Source organism: Natrix helvetica (genome assembly GCF_964273705.1).
Source record: "Natrix helvetica genome assembly, chromosome: 1".
Taxonomy (NCBI): Eukaryota; Metazoa; Chordata; class Lepidosauria; order Squamata; family Natricidae; genus Natrix; species Natrix helvetica.
In genome coordinates, this window is record NC_138548.1 from 244950709 (window position 1) to 244971906 (window position 21198).

The window sequence follows — 21198 nt, forward strand, 5'->3', positions numbered from 1 at the left end:
ATTTTTCAGCTTAAATGTTCCCATTGCATAAAACCTGAAATCTACTCAGATACTTTTTACAGATTTAATAAGCTTCACTGACCACAAGGAGAAGAAGATGGAGACAGCAAACCCCCAAGACCCCTTGAATCAATTTCCAGGTTATATAGAGATAGTTTTCATTCAGCAGTGAACATTTTTCTTCATAGAGCAACTAGGCAGAAAAATAAATACCTGGCTACAGACAAGACCATTGCTACCTTACCCACATTTTTTAAAAATATATATAATAATAAAATATATTGCCAAAAGTATTTGTTCACCCATCCACATAATCAGACTCAGTTGTGAGTGAATACTTTTGGCAATATAGTGTACATATATTTATAGATGGATGGATGGATGGATGGATGGATGGATGTGTGTGTGTGTGTGTGTGTGTAGATCTGTCCCCAGTAAATGAGCTCCATCACTGACTCCTTCTCTGATGCAAGAATGTAAGTAAGGAATGTTACCTGGAGAACCTCAAATCTCTCACCTGTTCACAATGGGGCAGAATTAAATGAATTAGTAGGTAGGATGAAGCCAGTGAAATTTCAGACAACCAAGTGGTGACTTTCTGGTTTCTCTAAGCCATTTGCAGTTGGCTTGATAGCACTTTATTAAAATGTGAAAACTCATAACCCTGTGCTAATGCCTGTTACAATCTTTATCACTGAACCGATGATATAAATAAGTCTGTACACACTTTAGCAATAAGTATATAAATAAAATAATGACAAACTATTTTTTTTTTTTGAGACAAGGAGGCTACCAGACACAAAATGATCTGGGAAAGGTGGCTAGGCTTTACAGTAGGTTTTTTTCTGAGTCTTATGGTATTCAATAGAAAAAAATATTAATTTTTCTAGAATTATAAACTAGGCTATGTAACGTATGTTCTCTTGTTCCTGGAATGTTCTATTATTATTGCATTTTACCTAAAGAGTTACATAACTGTTGAAAAGGACATTAAATGTTGATAAACCACAGCTACACTGATTTCAAAGTGATAATCCCATTGCTAATAGCATTGATATAAATTGATGACCCTGTTTTACATGATCAGTATTAACAGATTCCTCCTCTATTTCTGCTTGAAAAGGCTCATAAAATACAGTATAGTGTCATGATCGGCCCAAAATTTCTATTACTGTCTCTTCTAGTTCCCTTCTTTCTATATAGTAGTCATTTGGACAGAAACATCCAAAATCAGAAAACCAACATGCCATAAATATAATCACAAGATGAACACATATCCTTCTTATCTCACCCCACTTACTCTATGAAGCCATCCATAACAATCTTAGTATCAAAACACAGAATTGTTAGCACAGTATTGGGAATAATCTTTCCCCTGTTAAGAATACAGTGAACATGGGGAAATGTCTCTTCAAGAACTCCAGATGCCAAAAGTATTGAAGAAAAGTAGCTGAGTTGACAATCCAGAGAATTGAAACCTAAGATAAGAAAATGTTAAAAATCCAATCAGGAGAGCAGTCTCCAGTTTGGAGGTGGAAGGGGGAAATTGTAAGGAAGTAATTTGTACAACAAACTAGGATTAGAAAGAGTACTGGCATAATTTTTATGAAGAGAGACTGAGCTATGAAAATTTGCTCGGTTGTCTATGCTTGTGTGGACACCTGGACTGGAGGGAGCAGTCCTTTCTAAAGAAACTGGTCATTATTTCTTCCATTTCTTTTTTTCCTTTTCAATCTTTTCTTATGAACTTGTTACTGTCTATGTAATAGGATGTAGAATTCTCCAGTTGTGATCATTCCGAGAAAAGGATTTCAGCACATATTCCCCTGCTTGGTCCATGCTACAGAAGGAGAAGAGATATCAGTTACTTTCATTCTAATAAATTAGCTGGAGAGAGGATTTCTCTGGAATGTTGAGCTCTTGTGGAGCTGACTCAATAGAAAATAATCACACAAAGTCTTCTTAACAGGCAGTACAATACTGAAGGAAAAGGACTGGTTACAAGAAATTCTGCAACTGAACTATTTCCCATCAGAACTAATTTACCTCTTAAGATATTATTGTAGACCTTTCGCAAGTTCTTTCTAATGATTTTTCAGTGAAAGGATAAGGTACCCACCTTCTATTTTGAGCATGCAGGTGTCTTTCTACAGAGCCTGTTTCCTGAATCCTTACTCACCTGAGAACTGACCCTTTTCTGACTGGCGACAACATCAACAGGATTTACTGGGAGAGTACACCAGGGTCCTCAGGAGGAGGTCCTTTGTGGGAAACATCAGGGGCCAAGCCACCACAGCCAATGCATGCTTCTTGTGCACCTCATTAGTGAGGGATTGGAGATTGAGGAGGAATAATTGGCAAGTTTGTCCAGAAAAGCTATTTGGAAAAAAATGAGGTTAAGATATTGAGCAGAGCACCATCCTATGTACTATATCAACTCACAATTAAACTGCAAGTCTAGCCATACCAAATAAGATAGGGTCTTATTTTCTTTTGACCCATGAAATAAGCGCTTGGACTTATTTCCGGGGAGGTCTCATTATTTTTGAGGTGCAGGAGGCGGCTAGCGTGGTCACCTCATGGCTGCTGCTGTGTTGCAATATTTTTGGGGAGGTCTTATTTTCAGGGAAACAAGGTATAAGATGATGCAGAATTCAATGTGACTTTAATTCAAAAACACCTTCTTCTGAGCTGAACTCAATCTTACATGTCATAATCAATGTAATAGCAAGGTATTCTCAGCAGAATAGTGTTTTGCATTACTTTTCTTCCAGGTTGTCTTTTGATTTTACAATATACCATTTTTCCCCCTGACTTTCTTCCATTAGAGTACTAACTAGGTTGAATTCTACTTAGAATTCAGGTTAATCAGGTGTTACCACCTGCAAAACTGTCATTAGGAAACACAAGAATCCCACAATGATACCCAGTGTTGTATAGGCCACTGGAAATAAAAATTAAAATGGTGTTTTGGTTATCCAATCTCTAGACAGCTCCAAAAAAAATCTAGAAGGCAAAGAGAAGGCAGACAGATATGAATAGCATGAATCCAGGTTGATGAGCCTGCTTTGTCTTATGTTTTCTCCGGACAAAACAGAACTATATTTTGCTTTCATGATATTTAAGACTCCTACTCTTTTTTTTTTTTCTGTTTGGTCCAAGAGTGGTTTACAAAATTGTCAAACAATAAAAGCCAATTAAAGAAACATGAAGTAATAAATCAGTTTTCCAGTATTAATACAGAAAGTGAACAATGTTTAATATACTTTCATGTATATTCAATGACAAGCTGGTCAGTTATTTCCTGTTGCAACTAAAGGATCAATCCTTGGTTGCGCTGAAAAAAATTACCTTGCACTTGTGGGAAAACATTAGGAAAAAAATATGTTGTACAAGAGAGGATATAGATATATAATGGATAGCTCACATTGCGTTAATAAAAAAAAACCCTGTCTCTTGTATCCTTTGGTATATTAAATAATCGCAGTGCATTTTTATTATACATTTTTCTTGTCAGTTGTTAGGAAAACCTGCCTGCTTACATGTCAAACCATAAGATGTTGTGTGTATCTGCCAAAGATTGAGCTTCTATATCACAGTAAGCCATGGTTTGCTTAACTGTGGTTTGCTGAATAAATGATAATTGGCTTGATTTGCGTAATAGATGGCTTAGAGTGATCAGACATGCCTGACAAAATGGAATTGCAGACCTTTGCTATTGTACTTTGCTTTGTCAATTTGTATCAGTAATTAAGAGACATTTTCTAAGAAAACAATAACTCAATTATGTTTATACTGATATAATTGTGTCTACATACTCTACTGTAATATTTCATTGACTCTACCATTCATTTAGTATCCAAATGCCTACACATTGCTATCTGGAGCACAAATACCATAAAGTACGTTGAGCACTAGATAACAGAATACACTGCTGTGACAACATGGGTCAAAATCAGAGGAGGTATTCTACAGGGGTTGCCCAAACCGGTAGCGGAAATCGCAGGTGGGTCCACCCACTCCGGCTCTACAGCATCCCAATTAAGCCCTTTTTTCACCTATAGCGCATGTGTGGAAGGTTGTGCGCATGCGCAGAGGTGGTCGCGCTTGCTCACATTTGCGAACCGGTAGGGAAGGGAAGTGAATAACACCCCTGGTCAAAATAAACATCAAAATGGCCATCACAACCACAGCCTGAAGACCAGGTTCGCCTGGTGCGCCAATTGCATCCCCTATTGGACCGGGACGCCCTTCACACAGTCACCCATGCGCTAGTGACGTCCCGACTGGACTATTGCAATGCTCTCTACATGGGGCTTCCCTTGAGATGCACCCGAAGGCTGCAGCTGGTCCAGAATGCGGCCGCGTGGGCAATCATGGGAAGTACTAGGTACTCCCATATAACACCTCTCCTGCGCGGGCTGCACTGGCTACCTGTGGCTTTTCGGGTGCGTTTCAAGGTGTTGACTATCATCTTTAAAGCGCTCCATGGCACAGGACCTAGCTATCTGCGGGATTGCATCCTACCCCACACATCCCTGCGGCCGATTCACTCCCACAGAGAGGGACTCCTCCGGGTGCCGTCCACTAGGCAATGCCAGTGAGCGGCGCCCAGGAGTAGGGCCTTCTCTGTGATGGGTCTGATCCTCTGGAATGACCTCCCCCCCGACATCAGAACAACCACCGATCTCCGCTCCTTCCGCAAGAAACTTAAGACCCACCTGTTCCACTTAGCTAGCCTGGCCTAACCGTAGCTTTAATTTTTAATCTTTCTGGCCTGTATTTTAAATTTTTTGGGGTAGGCTTCTTAGGTTGCTTTTTAATTTTTATTATTATTGTACAGCTTTACATTTAATCTGTTTTTAGGGGTATTTAAGATTTTCTATTTTGTATATGGTCTTTTAACTGCTGTCTGTACACCGCCCCGAGTCCTTTCGGGGAGAGGGGGCGGTCTATAAATTCAATAAAATTCAAAATTCAAAATATAAAGCTTGTGCTGAGCCCAATGCTAAATAATTTCAATTAACTAGTCTCTGGATTTTACATCCTGGCAGTATTGTTACATAGATATCAAAAATCATTCTCAACTTGGTGCCTTCTAATTGCGTCGAGACTGAAATTCGCAGTATTTGAACCCGTCTCAAGGCCACCATGTTGGGGAAAGCTGATCTAGTATTTTAAAAACAGACTGGAGACCCCCAGAAACCCAAGACATTTGTGGGCAAAGCAATCCTACTTGTTGTGGCTCCAGCTTAAATAAATTCCACACCTCTCCCACTCTTCCAGCATTTGCTGCCACACATATGATACGATTTTAAAATAGACAAATCACTATACCAGAAATGACCTCTCTCTAACACGGAGACAGATTTGTGCTGAAAAAGTTCTTCTCCACAGTTGCTATAGAGACTTTTCAGCTCAGCCCCGAACATCCAAATCCTGTGGAAAATGGAGAATTTCAGATTCTAATCAGACAAGAGAGGAAACCACAAGCATCAATTTCTGCACCGCCTTGCATGGTCGCCACTTTCCAAAGCATGTTCATTTTCTGTTAATCGTGCTGATACTAAGAAAAAGGGATATATTGAAAAGAAGCAAAGAGATTAAGGAGGGAGTAGACTAGCCAGGACATTATCCCAAGAAAAATAACTTTCGGAGCGCAGAGGAAATAAAAAAAAAAGTCATGTCAGAGAGATTCCACTAAAAACTCTCATTTGTTGCTCTGGGCTTCCAATATCCAAATACCAGAAACAGGTTTGCTTTACTTAGCCCACCTTCACCGTTCTCTCTAATCAGTTCCAGAGGAACGCAGGCAGAAGTAGGACCCTCTGGAGAACCCTGCAGTTATAAGGATCAGAGGGGGAGCAGCCGAAGGCAGGACAGCAGCCGCCTGCTTTTTCAAAGAGAAGAACCCGGAAAGAAGCAGCCACTGAAATATCTGAGTATGGGGACAGGTAAATAAGAGAGGCAAAAAGCAAATCTATTATATGCTCTGATAGCATGATTCCGGCTTACCCAGCTTGAAAAGATCAAGATCTGCCAGAAGGAAAGAAACAGTCTCCATTACTTTCCATAGGTAGCTATGTCTCAAAACCACAGCAAAGGCAAGGACCCTGCTGGCCTCTATGCATTGCTATGATCATAAATCCAAGCATAAATCCACAGGCAGGGCAGGGCCTTCAAACCACAAAGCCATTGAGGGAATGACCTCAAGAGACTGTGTGGCATTGACATTCTGATGGCTAAAGCTCCTAGCACAGGAGTGTCAAGCTCGATTTCATTGAGGGTCGCATCAGGGTTGTGCTTGACCTCAGGGGGGGCATGTGTGTGTGTGGCCATGGTGGGCATGGCCTACTTGATGTCATTCGTGTTGGGGCGCCTGTGCTCTACCAGAGAAAACAGGCTCCCAAGCTCTGCTTCCGGCTGCAAAGGACTCCTGCAACCCTCTGCCAACAAAAATGGAGCTCGGGTGGGGGGGGGGGCTTCCAAGCTCAGTTTTTGCTGGCAGAGGCACAATGGGCCAGTCCTTCACTGTTTCCAAGGCAACCCTAAGGGCCTGATCTAAGCACCCCGTGGGCCAGATTCAGCCCGTGGGCCTTGAGTTTGACACCCCTGTCCTAGCAGGTCCACCTGTGACTGTTTTTAACAATGTTCTTTGTATTTCTGGTGGTAATTCAGACTGTTAAACATAATTATGGTAATTATGTAATGGCTAAAGATAGTTTTTTTCTACTACCATCAAGCAAACAAACCCGAACGGAATCCTGTGATGTATCTTACTCTGACTTTAGAGAAACATCTCAATCCTGGAAGGCTTTAGGGGTGGTGAAAATATTAGGGTTATAACATTTCCTTCCACCCAACGCCATAGCATATATATGAGAGCACATACATTGAACCCACACAAAATGGATGTATAACAGTCTTTTTTTTAAAAAAAAGTACTGCTTTTATAATAATAAAAGGAAAGGAACAAACCACATAGATGATTGTGATACAAACGCATACATTCTCAAAGAAATTCAATGCATGAAAAGTGCTTTAAAAAGTGATACAACATAACAAAAAAAGTTACCAAAAAAAGTGAAGTATAGTAAAACAAATAAAATAAAACCAAAATCTATTTGTAACTTTATCATTAGATGCTGAAAAGGCCTTGGACAAAATATATAAACAGTAGCCTTACTAAACTGGTTTGGATTTCCTTTGGGATTCATAAAATGCCCACATTTAAAGTAAAGGTTAATGGAATGTTTTCTGCTACTTTCCCACTTTTCAAACAAGAATGTTCACTTTCTTCCTTGCTTTTTAAAATATCTTTAATAAACTTCAAAAACAAATATTAAAATACACACTAAGACAAAAGGAAGATAGGAATGACAGGGCAAGTTAAAAATGACAAGAGAAATACATCAAACAAATGTAAGAAAAATGGCCTCTGACTTTTTTCAGTACTGAGGTAATAAAACAACATAACAACCCCTGAGTTTAAATAGGTAATACCAATACTTAAGATTTCCTAAGATACTAACAATCAACATTCTAAAAAAACAAAACAATATTCATAATATATTCTTCTTGTTTTTTAATCTAATATATAGTAAATTATCAAATATGAATTATCATATAATTAAAAATCCACAATATTTCTCTAGTCAAACCAAATCTAATCCTCAAAAGCCAAAGTCAAAAAGTTGATTTTTCTCCTTGTCTTCTAAGAAATTTGAAAGAGATATCCAAGTATCAAGAAACTTAGTCAAAATGCCATCTCCAATCAAGGCAGTTAATTTTACCATCTCAAATCTCACCATCTTAATTTCGAAGTCCATTCTTTCATTGTGGGCATATTCTCTTCTTTCCATCTTTGTGCATGTAACAACATTGCAGCTGATGTCATATAGAAAAACCAAGTCCCATTGTTTACTTTTCACCTATTTGTCTGGCATCCCTAATAGAAAAACTTCAGGTCTCAATTTTGCACCCATTTTCAAGATTTTCAGAACCATAATAGATATCTGATTCAAAAATTTCTTGGGTTAATTGACTTCCCGACAGACTTTTTAAGGTGTACATCAATACAACATTTGGAAGATACAGTTCATATGGTCATATTGTAGTCATAATCTCCCTCTTGTCCAGTTTTGTTCCTTCTGGGGATAACATCAGTAGGCAAAAAACAAAACAGCAAAGTAAATGTGCTCTGCAGGGAACTGAGGAATAAATATTTTGATGAGATCAGTCACATTCGTCACTTACCACCTCCTGCCTTCTTGAATATACATCTGAATTGTTGTAAGTATTTAAGGTTCCCAAACCTGCTCGCATTCCTATTTAATTTCAAAATAGCATTTAAAATGTACAATTTTTAAATGGTTCCATAAATGTGCCTGTGCAGATATAAGGCAACATATCCCTGTTGTCAAACCTGTGCCAACATTCATTCTCAGGAAGGAAAGCAAAGGCACAAAATAATGAACTAGCACACAATGACAAACCTACTGTTTCCTAGGAGTAATTCTGATCTCTTGAATCCTATTATTAAAAGTTACAGTGCAAATATTTACCTTGTTCGTTATTAGGATAAGGTTATAGGAGTCCTTATTTCACTGTAACAAAGGAAGCAGTTTCAATATTGCGATATTTTGTTGTTCCAGTGGGGGGAAAAAAGAAGTGAAAGGTATTTGGGTTTATTGAATTTCTGAGCGCTGGTGTATTCTGAGAAGATGAAGAGTGAATGGAAGAGAAAGTGAGATGGATGGTTCTAAAATATAGAAAACTACTCTATCGTGGATCTATCCATTGGAGTGGAAAGGTTATGCCAGGTTCCTTTACAACAAATAATTTAATATGTGGTTGCTACACTGCCATTCAAGAGGCCACAAGAACAGAAAAACAACAATATAACGTGAAGGAAGTCTTATGTTTGAGCACAGCCTTGATGTCAGAACTATTATGCTAAACTAAATACTGCTGGCACTGTATTTGGGAAGGGAAAAATAGTCACTGGAACAGCTAACTTTGTTGCTATAATGTAATCGTAATTAAAGTGGGAAAAGGCTTTAAAATTCCTTATTTTAAATAAACAAGTACATTTTAAACCAAAGGAACCTTTGAAACTTCAGTTATTCTGTGGACTGGAGAATTCTACTAATTCTAGAGATGTTTGGAGAAAGAACGAGACAGCAGGAGCTCTTGCACTGGCCAAATCCCCCTTTCGCTGTCAGTTTTCAATTTGGGCAGCAAACGGTCATTCCCCTAGAGTACACATGCTAAGGCCTACAAGTTTTCCAAAGATACCAGAGTCCTTCTAAACATTGCCACTAAAAAAATGTGGCAAAGGGAACATTATTAAATAAACCAAAATAGAGGTATTTGATTAATCTCACTTAAATTCAAATACACATTCAATCAAGAGACATGGAATAGTTAAATAACTCCTCCAATTTTTGCCCTGTTGCCTGGTTTGGGACATATGACTCCCTTCATGACACTCAAAAAGGGTAGCCCTCAGCTCAGATGTTACCTACTTCTGACTAACTTCACGCCACAGAGGTGGTACAGCCTCAACAACAGGCAGAAATCATTGTATTTAAGCAAGACTTTATGGGTCTTAAAGGCTGTTGTGGGCCAACAAATGAAATTAAAAGCGTTTTTACCCCCCAATTGAGGAGTGTGGCAATTAGATGCTGTCTTCTTTTATCTTTTCAGTACCTACATGGGACAAAGTCTGTCCTATACTTCACTGATTCAAGGACATGTGAGCTGAGGCTCAACAGAAGAAAATTACTGGGCATGGTTTTCCAAACTCTTAATTTTCTCAACCACAAATTTAAAAGAACCAGTAATTGAATCATTCCTACAAACAATTTGGTCTGTGAACATCTCCTGAGATTTCTGTATAAACCGGCCATCAGAATCCTTCCCTCGGTGCATTTCATTCCTCGGTTCTCATTTTATCTAGTAAGTTGAGCTGCTCTGGATTTCAGCTCTCATCTCTCTTATCCAGCCTAGCAAACAGGCACGCTGCCAAAGGAACTGTGGTCCCAGCATAAGGGGGGGGGGGGGTTGAGGGGGGGTAACCAGTTGGAGAAGACCCCTGTAGAGAGAAAAGGTTCTGCCTTCCTCATTCATGCAACACAGGGCCTCAAGCAGTATTTCCGCAGCAGGTAGAAAACTTTGTGCATGTATACTCCTGTATATCACAGTTACAAAGACAATCTGAAACATGACATTATTTATCTAGCTCTCTTTAATCCAACATAAATGCCGGCATGGAAGAAACAAAAGTACTGTTAATACAGGTAGCCCTCGACTTAGGACCAACGTGACCCCAAAATTTCTGTTGCTAAGTGTGACACATGTTAAGTGAATTTTGTCCCATTTTACAACTTTGCTTGACACAGTTGTTAAGTGAATCACTGCAGTTATTAAATTAGTAATACAGTTCTTAAGTGAATCTTGCTTTCCCATTGGCTTTGCTTGTCAGAAGGTCCTAAATGGTGTTTCCAAGGACGCTGTAACCATCATAAATATGAGCCACTTGCCAAGCGTCCTAATTTTGATCACGTAACCATGGGAATGCAGCAATGGCCATAAGTGTGAAAAATGGCCATGATTCACTTTTTTCAGTGCCACTGTAACCTTGAATGGTCACTAAATGAAATGTTGTAAGTTGAGGACAGCCTGTATAAAATACTGAGCAGCAGACGAAAGAAAGGGAACACAGAAAATGGGACAAAGCCACACATTCCTGGGATTTTCCCGTTTTCAAACTATCTTCAGCCAGAAGAGGGAATTTCTCCTGGTAGCCAATAATTCATTCTCTCTCTCCCTCTCCCTCTCCCCCCCCTCTCTCTGTGTATGTATATATATGTTTTTGTAGATTTTCACAGGTGTAGATATGCTGGTCTTGTTGTATTCGGGTTTTTTCCCGTGTAAGATTGAGATTGTCTTGGCAACGTTTCAGCGAGTTTTCCAGTGTAGGAGGGGGAGTGGTCACGTGTGGTATTCTCATAGCCTGATTGGTCCAAAGACTGAGAGCAAACGCTTAAATACTCCTGCTTTCCTTTCCTTCCCAGTTTCCTCTCAGTCTTTTTGGTCCAATCACTTGAGAATCTGTGTGTAGGTAGGATATAGTTGTACCTTTTAAATTCTTTTTCTAATTTGGTCTGGATTTGGCTAATTGGACATTCTAAAACAGATTTCAAACGATTGAAATTTGCAGCTGTGGCCCAAGGGACAGTTTCTGCCTCTGGGCGGTTTGGGGGGGGGACTCTTGGGGGTTCCAGCCACCCATCCGCGGGCGCGGAGCCTAGCCCGACCCCTGGGACTGCGGGGGTGCTGGCTCTAAGGGAACTGCAGCCACGCCGGGGCGTCTTTTTCTCTCTAGGAGAGAGCCTTCGGCGCCACGAGGTTTGGAGCGGCTGGGAAAGCCGCGGATTGCTGGAAGCGGCGTTTTTTTCGCCCGGGTGCGATCCTTTACCTCCGAGACGAGCGAGCGAGGGGGGGAGTGCATGCGGGACTGCCACGAGACCCCAGGGTGCCGCCAAGCCACCGCTGCTGCAGCGGGAGGCTGGAAGAGCCGCGCCATGCGGTTTTCGTCCATTTTTTTGCCGCGCTTGTGTTCCGGCGGCCATTTTGGATTGTGCCACGTGCGCGCGGTCCTCACCAAGTTCGGAGGCTCACTACAGGCCTAATTGCAGGCGAGCGGCCTAGCACAGGCCTTGTTACTACGAGGGTCCAGGCTCCGAAAGGGCCTATAGCGGCCTTCTCTTCGCGTCCCCTGAACTACTGGTCACATGAGTAAGGCAATGGAAAGGGACGCGGTTTTTCCCCAGGGCCAGGCCGAGGGCCCGGCAGGAGGGGAGCAAGCCCAGGGGGCCGGGGATCCCTCGGGTGCTCCAGGGACGGCCCAGCGGCCATCCAGGGCCTCCACCAGAGAGGAGGCAAGGAGGCATAGGGCATTGGAAAAGACCTTTGCCAGAGCCGAAAGGCAGGCCAGGTCTGCGGGGCGGACTTCAGCCATCAGGTCTCGTTCGCCCATCAGGCCTAGATCGATCCAATCCTCCCCCAGAGGATTCAGCCCCTCTTCCCCCTCTGTTTCTCCACCCAGGTCCCATAGGTATTCTAGGTGGAGGGAGTCTCCCTCCCCTTCCCCCTCTATCTCGCCGAGGTTAGCAAGGGGAGATGAGGGGGATCCCTTGGAGGGAACGTCCAGGGGACATGGTTCTTCACGCAGGCTGTCACCTCAAGGGCCTGGCTCTTCTTATGTAGGGGGGGAGGATCTGGAGCACCTCCCAGAGAACATTAAGAGGCTTCTTTCGACTGCTATTACTAGGGGCATTGCTCAGAGAGATAGGGGTTCCCTTTCTGCTAGGTCTCAGTATAGGGCATCGTCCCCGTCTATGGTAAGCGAGGCCTCAGCCTTGGGAGAGGAGAACCTCCAGAGTATGGGGTTCTCTGAGGATGAGGAGACTACTAGGCCCGAGAGTCCTCCACCCAAGGGTCTCTTTCGCCCGGCCATGTTCAAGGTTCTTTTGAGCAAGGCTAGAAAGACCACCAAGGTGGGTACAGGTGACCCTACGGTTCCTCCCCCGAGGGATCCGGATATGGCCATGTTCTCAAACACGGCCACTAACAAAGCAGAGATTCCGGCTCCCCCTTTGTTCATGGAGGTGCTGACCAACCAGTGGTCCCGACCCTCCAATTTCCCTAATCCGGGGAGCAATGACCGTCGCTTCTATAATGTGGAACAGAATGGCCTTTTGCGAAGGCCATTCAGCTGCTTTCCATTGACGCCCCGGTAGCCACCCTAGTCTCCTCCTCCCCAGTGGTGTCTGGGGACGCGGCTGATAAGTTGAAGCCCGAAGACAAATGGGCGGAGCTTACCTTGCGGAAAAACTTCAATGCCACGGCGTGGGCCATTAAGTCGGCGGCTGCAGCGTCATATTTCAACAGGGCTACGGTCATGTGGCTGCACCAGCTCCAGGATCGCATTCCGATCCAGGACGAACGGTTGCACCAGGATTTGTTTAAAATCATTGCGGGTGCCCAATTTTCCGCTGACGCGACTTTGGACACGGTGAAGTTCGCGTCTAGCGCCCTGGCCACCTCGGTGACTTCCCGCCGGCTCCTGTGGCTGCGTAATTGGCAGATAGATAACAAGGCCAAATGGGATCTGGCAGCCGCCCCGTTCAAGGGCCCTCACCTTTTTGGGGAGGCTCTCAACCCGATTCTTGTCGAAAACAAGGACAAGAAGAAGGTCCTACCATCCTCTATGAAAAAGCCTGAGAACCGGTCTCATCCTTACCGCAGGCAGTCTTATAGGGCCACTGAGTTTGATCATCAACAACGCTTTTCTTCCTTCAGGTCGGACAGGCAGTTTTCACGGCAGCCCTATCAAGACCGGAATAGGTTCCAACATCAGTCCCGGTGGCCCTTTCGCGGGGGCGGCGGTCGCCCGTACCATAGAGGGAAGTGACTCGAACCCGAGTCGTCCCATAGGCGGCCGCCTGTCCCTCTACGCGGATCGTTGGGACGACATCACATCAGACACCTGGGTGAGGTCCACAGTTCGCCAGGGCCTCAGGTTAGAATTTCTCTCCACACCCCCGAATTCTTTCAGGTCGTTCCCTCTGTCTCGGAGCCTGGAGCGCCGCTGCCTGATGGATCAGGCAATCAAACATCTCCTGGACATTCAGGCGGTGGAGTTGGTTCCCCATTTGGAAAGGGGACTGGCCCACTACTCCAACCTGTTCGTGGTTCCGAAGAGTTCGGGGGGTTGGCGAGCAATTCTGGATCTCAAACGTCTGAACCGTTTCTTGGTGTACAGACGCTTCAAAATGTCTTCACTCAAGTCTATTCTTCAGGGCATCAGGAAAGGGGACTTCCTGGCTTCGGTAGACCTCACGGAGGCCTATCTTCACATCCCGATCTTCCCGTCTCACCGCAGGTTCTTACGGTTCTCTCATGGGAGCCAACATTATCAGTACAGGGCTCTTCCGTTTGGCCTGGCCTCGGCCCCCCGCACCTTTACGAAGGTGCTGGCGGTGCTGGCGGCACACCTTCGGGCCGTTCCAGTGAGACTTCAATTTTACCTGGACGATGTCTTGGTCCAGGCGGGGTCCCTCCCGCGGGTGATTTCGGACCTTCAGCTCACTATCCGGACTCTTCAGTCCCTGGGGTTCTCGGTAAATTTTCCCAAGAGCCATCTGTCCCCCTCCACTCGCATCCTTCATCTGGGGACGGTGATAGACTCGGAGGAGGGGGTGGTGCGTCTATCTCAGGACCGTCAAGACGGGTTGCGCCAGTTGGCGGAAAGGGTCCGCATAAGTCGGTCCATTTCTATCCTCACGTTATCACAGTTATTGGGCAAGATGGTGTCGTGCATAGGGATAGTTCCGTGGGCCAGGCTCCACCTCCGCCCTTTGCAGTGGGAGCTCATTCCGTTCCAGAGGGGCCGGATGAGCAACTCTCTCCGTGTGCTCCGCCTCCCAGCAGGGGTTCAGGCATCCCTGCGGTGGTGGACGTCGCCGGCCATCCAGATGGGCTGTTCTTTCTGGGAGCCGGAAAGAGTGACAGTCACCACGGACGCGAGCCTGTTCGGGTGGGGAGCCCTGGTGGGCTCCCGCCTAGCTCAGGGCAGGTGGACCCAGACAGATCTCCGCCACAATATAAATTGGTTAGAACTGAAGGCGGCCAGACTCGCCCTCCAACACTTCTGGTCCTCGGTGGATGGCCGGCACGTGCTCCTTCTGACGCACAATGTGGCCACCAAGGCCCACATCAACCGTCAGGGGGGGACGCGGTCGCAGGCGCTCTGGCTGGAAACTCTGCGACTGGGCGCCTGGGGGGAGAAGCACCTCTTGTCCTTGGTCTCGGAGCACATTTCCGGTCTCTCCAACCACCAGGCGGACTGGCTGAGTCGAGCTACTCTGGACAATGGCGAGTGGCAGATCCATCCGGATCTCTTCCGGAGGATTTGTCAGCGGTTTGGCGTGCCTCTGGTGGATCTCTTCGCGTCTCCAACGAACGCGCATCTGCCCCGGTTCTTCACTTGTTTTCAGTTCCAGGGGGCGGAGGGGACGGACGCTCTCAGGAGCAGGTGGCCGGCGGGCCTCCTGTACGCCTTTCCCCCAATTCCGCTCATCCCGGGGGTTATCAGGAAGGTGGTGGCGGAGAAGGCTCTGGTCATAGTGGTGGCCCCCTTTTGGCCCAGGAGACCTTGGTTCGCGGATCTCACCCAGCTGTCGGTGGCTCCTCCGTGGAGGATTCCACGGGAGGAGGTGGTCTTGCGCCAAGGGGTCCTGGTCCATCCGGAGCCCCAGTGGCTTCATCTGACCGCATGGTTGTTGAACGGGGATTGCTGAGGGCGGCCCAGCTGTCCTCTGGGGTCATCCGTACCATCGAGGCATCTAGACGCCCGTCCACGAACCGTATCTACAATTCGACTTGGGACACGTTCGTGAGGTGGTGCTCCCCTCATCAGATATCTCCGACTAGGGCCACCATTCCTAATGTTTTAGATTTCTTGCAGCAGGGCTTAGAGAACGGTCTGTCACACAACACCTTGCGGCGCCAGGTGGCTGCTCTGTCTTCTGTTCTGGGGGGAGTGGGGTCCCCCTTGCTATCTCATCTTCCTCTGATCAAGAGGTTTCTTAAGGGGGCAGCTAATCTCCGGCCTCCCCCTGTTCACAGGTTCCCCACGTGGGACCTGCCCCTGGTCCTCAGAGCCTTGACGGGGGCTCCGTTCGAGGCGCCCAGGTCGGTTCATCTCAGGTTCTTGTCCCTTAAGGTAGTTTTTCTTGTGGCGATTACATCCGCTCGGCGTATCTCGGAGCTGGGCGCCTTATTATCCAAAGATGATCTCTGCCACTTTCATACTGATAGGGTAGTACTTCGGCTTGACCCTACCTTTCTTCCGAAGGTGAACACCCCATTTCACAGGGCTCAGGAAATTGTTCTGCCGGAGTTTTGTCCGGGGCCGTCTTCAGATCGGGAACGGCTCTGGCACCATCTGGATGTTCGCCAGGCCTTGCGCATTTATCTCCGGCGGACGGCGGAGCTCCGTAGGTCGGAGGCCTTGTTTGTTTCTTTTCAACCTAGGACCTTGGGGGCTAGGGTGTCTTCGGCCATCATTGGCCGTTGGCTGCGTCAAGCCATCCAGGAGGCGTATGCGGCGGCGGGGCGTCCCGTTCCCTCAGGGATAACAGCCCATTCCACTAGAAGTGCCGCAACTACGGAGGCGTGGGCCACTAGGCCCTCCCTTGAGGACATCTGTCGGGCCGCCACTTGGGCGTCCCCGACACCGTTCATCAGACATTATCGTCTGGATTTGTTCGCTTCGGCGGATGCTTCCTTCGGAAGAAGAGTGTTGCAAAGGGTGGTAGCAGATGCTCCCCTTGGGCCGTAGTTAGTGGTAAAGTTATCCCTCCCTTGGGACTGGGCTTTGGTATGTCCCACACGTGACCACTCCCCCTCCTACACTGGAAAAAGAACGTTGGTCTTACCTGAACGTGTCTTTTCAGGGTAGGAGGGGGAGTGGTCATGACCCGCCCTATTTTTGGTGTTGGGGCCAAGGGGAGCCCGGGGTCCTCCTGGGGAGGGAGGTTGTGTTGTTTGTTGTTTATTGTTCCAGTTCTGCTGTTCGCCTTCAAGGAAACTGGGAAGGAAAGGAAAGCAGGAGTATTTAAGCGTTTGCCCTCAGTCTTTGGACCAATCAGGCTATGAGAATACCACACGTGACCACTCCCCCTCCTACCCTGAAAAGACACGTTCAGGTAAGACCAACGTTCTGTCTCACTCGTCATCTTCAGGCTGGTGTTTTTGGCTTAAAGCGTGGTTGGAGCTGCCATCTTTCTATGAATCTTGGTGGGGGTATGTGGAGTGCTGGCTATGTTTCAGTAAGTGGATTGATTGGCGGTGTGGTTGTATCATGATTGGTAGATTGGTGCTGATTGGTGCTGGCTGTGTGTCCGTTGTTGTTTTGTGTTGTAACGGCCTGGGTGGTGGGTGGGGCTCGTTTGTTGATTAGGGCTGGTTTCCAGATGTCTGGTACGCAGGAGGTATCGTCACGTTTATTCATGTTGTGGGGGTGTTTCTCTATTTTGATAGCTTCCATAATTATTCTCTTGTTGAAGTATTCAGTTTTGGAGATTAATTTGGTGCCTTCAAAATTAATTTCATGTCCTGTAGCTTTAAGGTGCTGGAAAAGGGTGGAAGTTTTTTTTTTCTTACTGTGTTCTTGTGTTCTGTGATGTGTGCATTTATTCTCCTATGTATGTTGCAGGGCAGATTTTGCATGGTATTTCGTAGACTCCTTGGTTTTCTAGCTGGATTTTGTCTTTGGGGTTTCTTAAGATGTTGACTATTTTTTGGTCAGTGTTGAAGGCTGTCTTGATATTGTGTTTATAGAGAATTTTGCTGATTTTATCTGTGGTGCCTTTGATGTAAGGGAGGAGGGCGATGCCTTTGTCCTGTTCTGTGTCTCAGTTCTTGGGAGGAGTCTCCCTTTGGATTAGGTTGGTAATTGTGTTTCTTTGGAATCCGTTGGAGATTAATATGTTTGTGAGAGTGTGTAATTCAGTTTTCAGGTGGTCTTTGTCAGATAGGCATTTGGTTCTGGAGAGGAGGGTCCTGGCTACAGAGTTGATCTGTGCAGCATGGTGATGGGATTGTGCATTTAAGTAGTGGTTGGTGTGTGTGTTTTTCTGACAGACGGTGTGTCCTAGGGAGCCATTGAGTTTTTTGTAGATTAGGACGTCCAGAAAGGGAAGTTGGTTGTTTGCTTCTATTTCCATTGTGAATTGTATTTTGGGGTGTAGGCTGTTGAGATGTGTGAGGAAGTTGTCCAGTTTTTCTTTCCCATGTGGCCAAATCACAAAAGTGTCATCAACATATCTAAGCCAGGGTTTGGTTTTGTGTTCAGATTTATCTAAGGCGTTAGTTTCAAAATGTTCCATGTATAAGTTTGCGATGACAGGTGAGAGAGGTGATCCCATGGGTGCTCCTTCTATCTGTTTGTACCTTTGTCCATTATTGATGAAGTATGTGTTGGTTAGGCAGTGGTTGGTGAGGTCCAGGATGTGTTTAGGGGGGTTGTGTTTGTTCTGGATAGCTGTCAAGGCTTCTTTTATAGGCACTTGGGTGAAGAGGGATATGACATCGAAGCTCACGAGTAGGTCGCTGGGTTGTAGGTTTTGTTTCTTTATTGTTTCTATGAAGTGGAGTGAGTTTTGTACGTGTGAGGTGATGGATTTTGCATAGGGTTGGAGATGTTTGGCTAGGAATTTGGCAAGATTCTGTAAAGGTGAGCCTATGGAGCTGACTATGGGTCTGAGTGGTGTTCCTTCTTTGTGTATCTTGGGGAGGCCATAGAATTTGGGGCATCTAGAAGATTTCTCTCTCTCTCTCTCTCTCTCTCTCTCTCTCTCTCTCTCTCTCTCTCTCTCTCTCTCTCTCTCTCTATCTATCTATCTATCTATCTATCTATCTATATATATATATATATATATTGTGTGTGTGTGTGTGTGTGTGTGTGTGTATACATATACGTATGTATGTATAGGGGTTGGGCATACCAGTGGTTGTGACACTAGATATATATCCGGACGCTCAAATCCGGACGGGATGGGCCCCTTTCAGTGGTCCAGTAGAGACGCCCGTGGCGAGTCTTGAGGGACCGCTTTGGGAGGAGTTCGACTCGGTTGCCATCGAGGATTTGGACAGGTTGCGTGGACGTCTGCGACCCACCACATGTTTATTGGACCCGTGTCCCTCCTGGCTTGTACTGGCATCTTGGGAGGTTACGCGCGACTGGCTCCTGGGCCTGGTGAACGCCTCGTTGGGTGAGGGGTCCCTACCGGCCGCCTTGAAAGAGGCGGTGGTGAGGCCCCTGCTCAAGAAGCCTTCCCTGGACCCAACGGACCTAGTCAATTATCGTCCAGTCTCCAACCTTCCTTTTTTAGCGAAGGTTGTAGAGAGTGTGGTGGTACAGCAGTTCCCTCGTCACCTGGAGGAAAATGATTATCTAGACCCGCGCCAGTCCGGCTTCCGACCCGGGCACAGCACGGAGACGGCCTTGGTCGCATTGGTTGATGATCTCTGGAGGGCCAGAGATAGGGGTTGTTCCTCTATCCTGGTCCTATTAGATCTCTCGGCGGCGTTCGATACCATCGACCATGGTATCCTGTTGCACCGGCTAGAGGGGCTGGGAGTCAGGGGCACCGTTTTACGGTGGTTTGGCTCCTACCTCTCTGATCGGACGCAACGTGTGTTGGCAGGGGAGCAGAGTTCGACCCGGAGGCCACTCACATGTGGAGTGCCACAGGGATCGGTGCTCTCGCCTCTCCTGTTCAACACATATATGAAACCGCTGGGCGAGATCATCCGTGGTTTTGGGGTGGGATATCATCTGTATGCTGATGATACTCAGCTATACATTTCCACCCCGAACCACCCCAATGAGGCCGTCGAAATGATGTCCCGGTGTCTGGAGGCCGTACGGGTCTGGATGGATGGCAACCGACTAAAACTCAACCCTTCCAAGACGGAGTGGCTGTGGCTTCCGGCCTCCCGGTTCAACCAGGTGCTTCCATCTCTGGCCATTGGGGGCGTCCAACTAGCCCCCATGGAACAGGTGCGCAATTTGGGCGTCCTCCTAGATGCCCGGCTGTCCATGGATGACCATGTAACAGCCGTGGCAAGGGGGGCGTTCCATCAGGTCCGCCTGATGCGCCAATTGCGCCCCTTATTGGACCGGGATGCCCTACGCACAGTCACCCATGCGCTAGTGACGTCTCGCCTGGATTACTGCAATGCTCTCTACATGGGGCTTCCCTTGAGATGCACTCGGAGACTACAGTTGGTCCAGAACGCGGCCGCGCGGGTGATTATGGGGAGGACTAGATACTCCCCTGTAACACCTCTCCTGCGCGAGCTGCACTGGCTTCCTGTGGTCTACCGAGTGCGTTTCAAGGTTTTGATTATGATCTTTAAAGCGCTTCATGGCATAGGGCCTAGTTACATGCAGGATCGCATCCTGCCCCACACATCCCTACGACCAATTCGCTCACACAGAGAGGGACTTCTCCGGGTGCCGTCCGCCAAACAGTGCCGGGGGGCGACACCCAGGAGCAGAGCCTTCTCTGTGATGGGCCCAGCCCTGTGGAATGACCTCCCCCGTGACATCAGGATTACTTCCGATCTCCGCTCCTTCCGTGTACAGCTGAAGACCCACCTCTTTCAATTATCTGGCCTGGCTCAATCGTAATTTCTCTTATTCCTCCTAACTGTTTTTTAAATTGTCTTTTAAACGTTAAATTCTTAATTGCATATTGGGTGCTTACAATTGGGGTATTTTAATGCTGATTTTTAACTGTCTATATGATGTAATTTGTTACCTCCTCCGTGTCCGTGTCCGTGTATGTGTATGTGTGTTTTGTATGTATGTATGTCTATGTGTTTTTATACATCTTCTATGTTTTATATGCTCCATTGTACGCCGCCCCGAGTCCTACTTGGAAAGGGAGCGGCTAATAAATTCAAATTATTATTATTATTATTATTATTATTATTATTATTATTATTATTATTATTATTATTATTATTATTATTATTATTATTATTATTATTATTATATATATAGTGTCACAACCCCTGGTATGCCCAAATATGGGAGGGAGCATACTGCTTCTCTTTTCTGTTTTTCGGCTCACTCTAGGAGCCATCCAGGCAGAAAGCCATTTTTTTATGTTGCCTTTGTTACATTTGTGTTGCATTTGTGCTGATAAATAAATAAAGGGAGACTAGTATAGATCTATTTCAAGCTATTTAGCTCTGAGAGAGAGAGAGAGAGAGAGAGAGAGAGAGAGAGAGAGAGAGAGAGAGAGAGAGAGAGAGGGAATCTAGTCTGTATTGCTTGTTCCTTTTTGGGGGTGCTTTGTGGGGGTGGAGATGGGAAGAGAGAGATACATGTGTGAAATCTGATTTCTAAATTGCTGTATTTTTGACAGCTTTTCAAGGTGTCTGTCCTTCTCTCCAGATGTAATATTTTAGCATCTCAAGGGCCAAGAGCATGTCCTCCAACTGTCCCCACCTAAATGTTTTCTGCATTTTTCCTTTCTGTAATACTTGCAAATCTTCTATGATAGTTCTCCCCAATATTTCTCTCCTCTCTACGAGACTCTCTCCCTCTCATTC

The 21198-nt window shown here is 45.9% G+C and overlaps 1 protein-coding gene across 3 annotated transcripts in view; it reads right to left on the reverse strand.

Moving 5' to 3' along the window:
- The window catches only part of CACNA1G (calcium voltage-gated channel subunit alpha1 G), a 466079-nt gene that overhangs the window by 402037 nt on the left and 42844 nt on the right, over positions 1 to 21198 (reverse strand). The window lies entirely within an intron of this gene.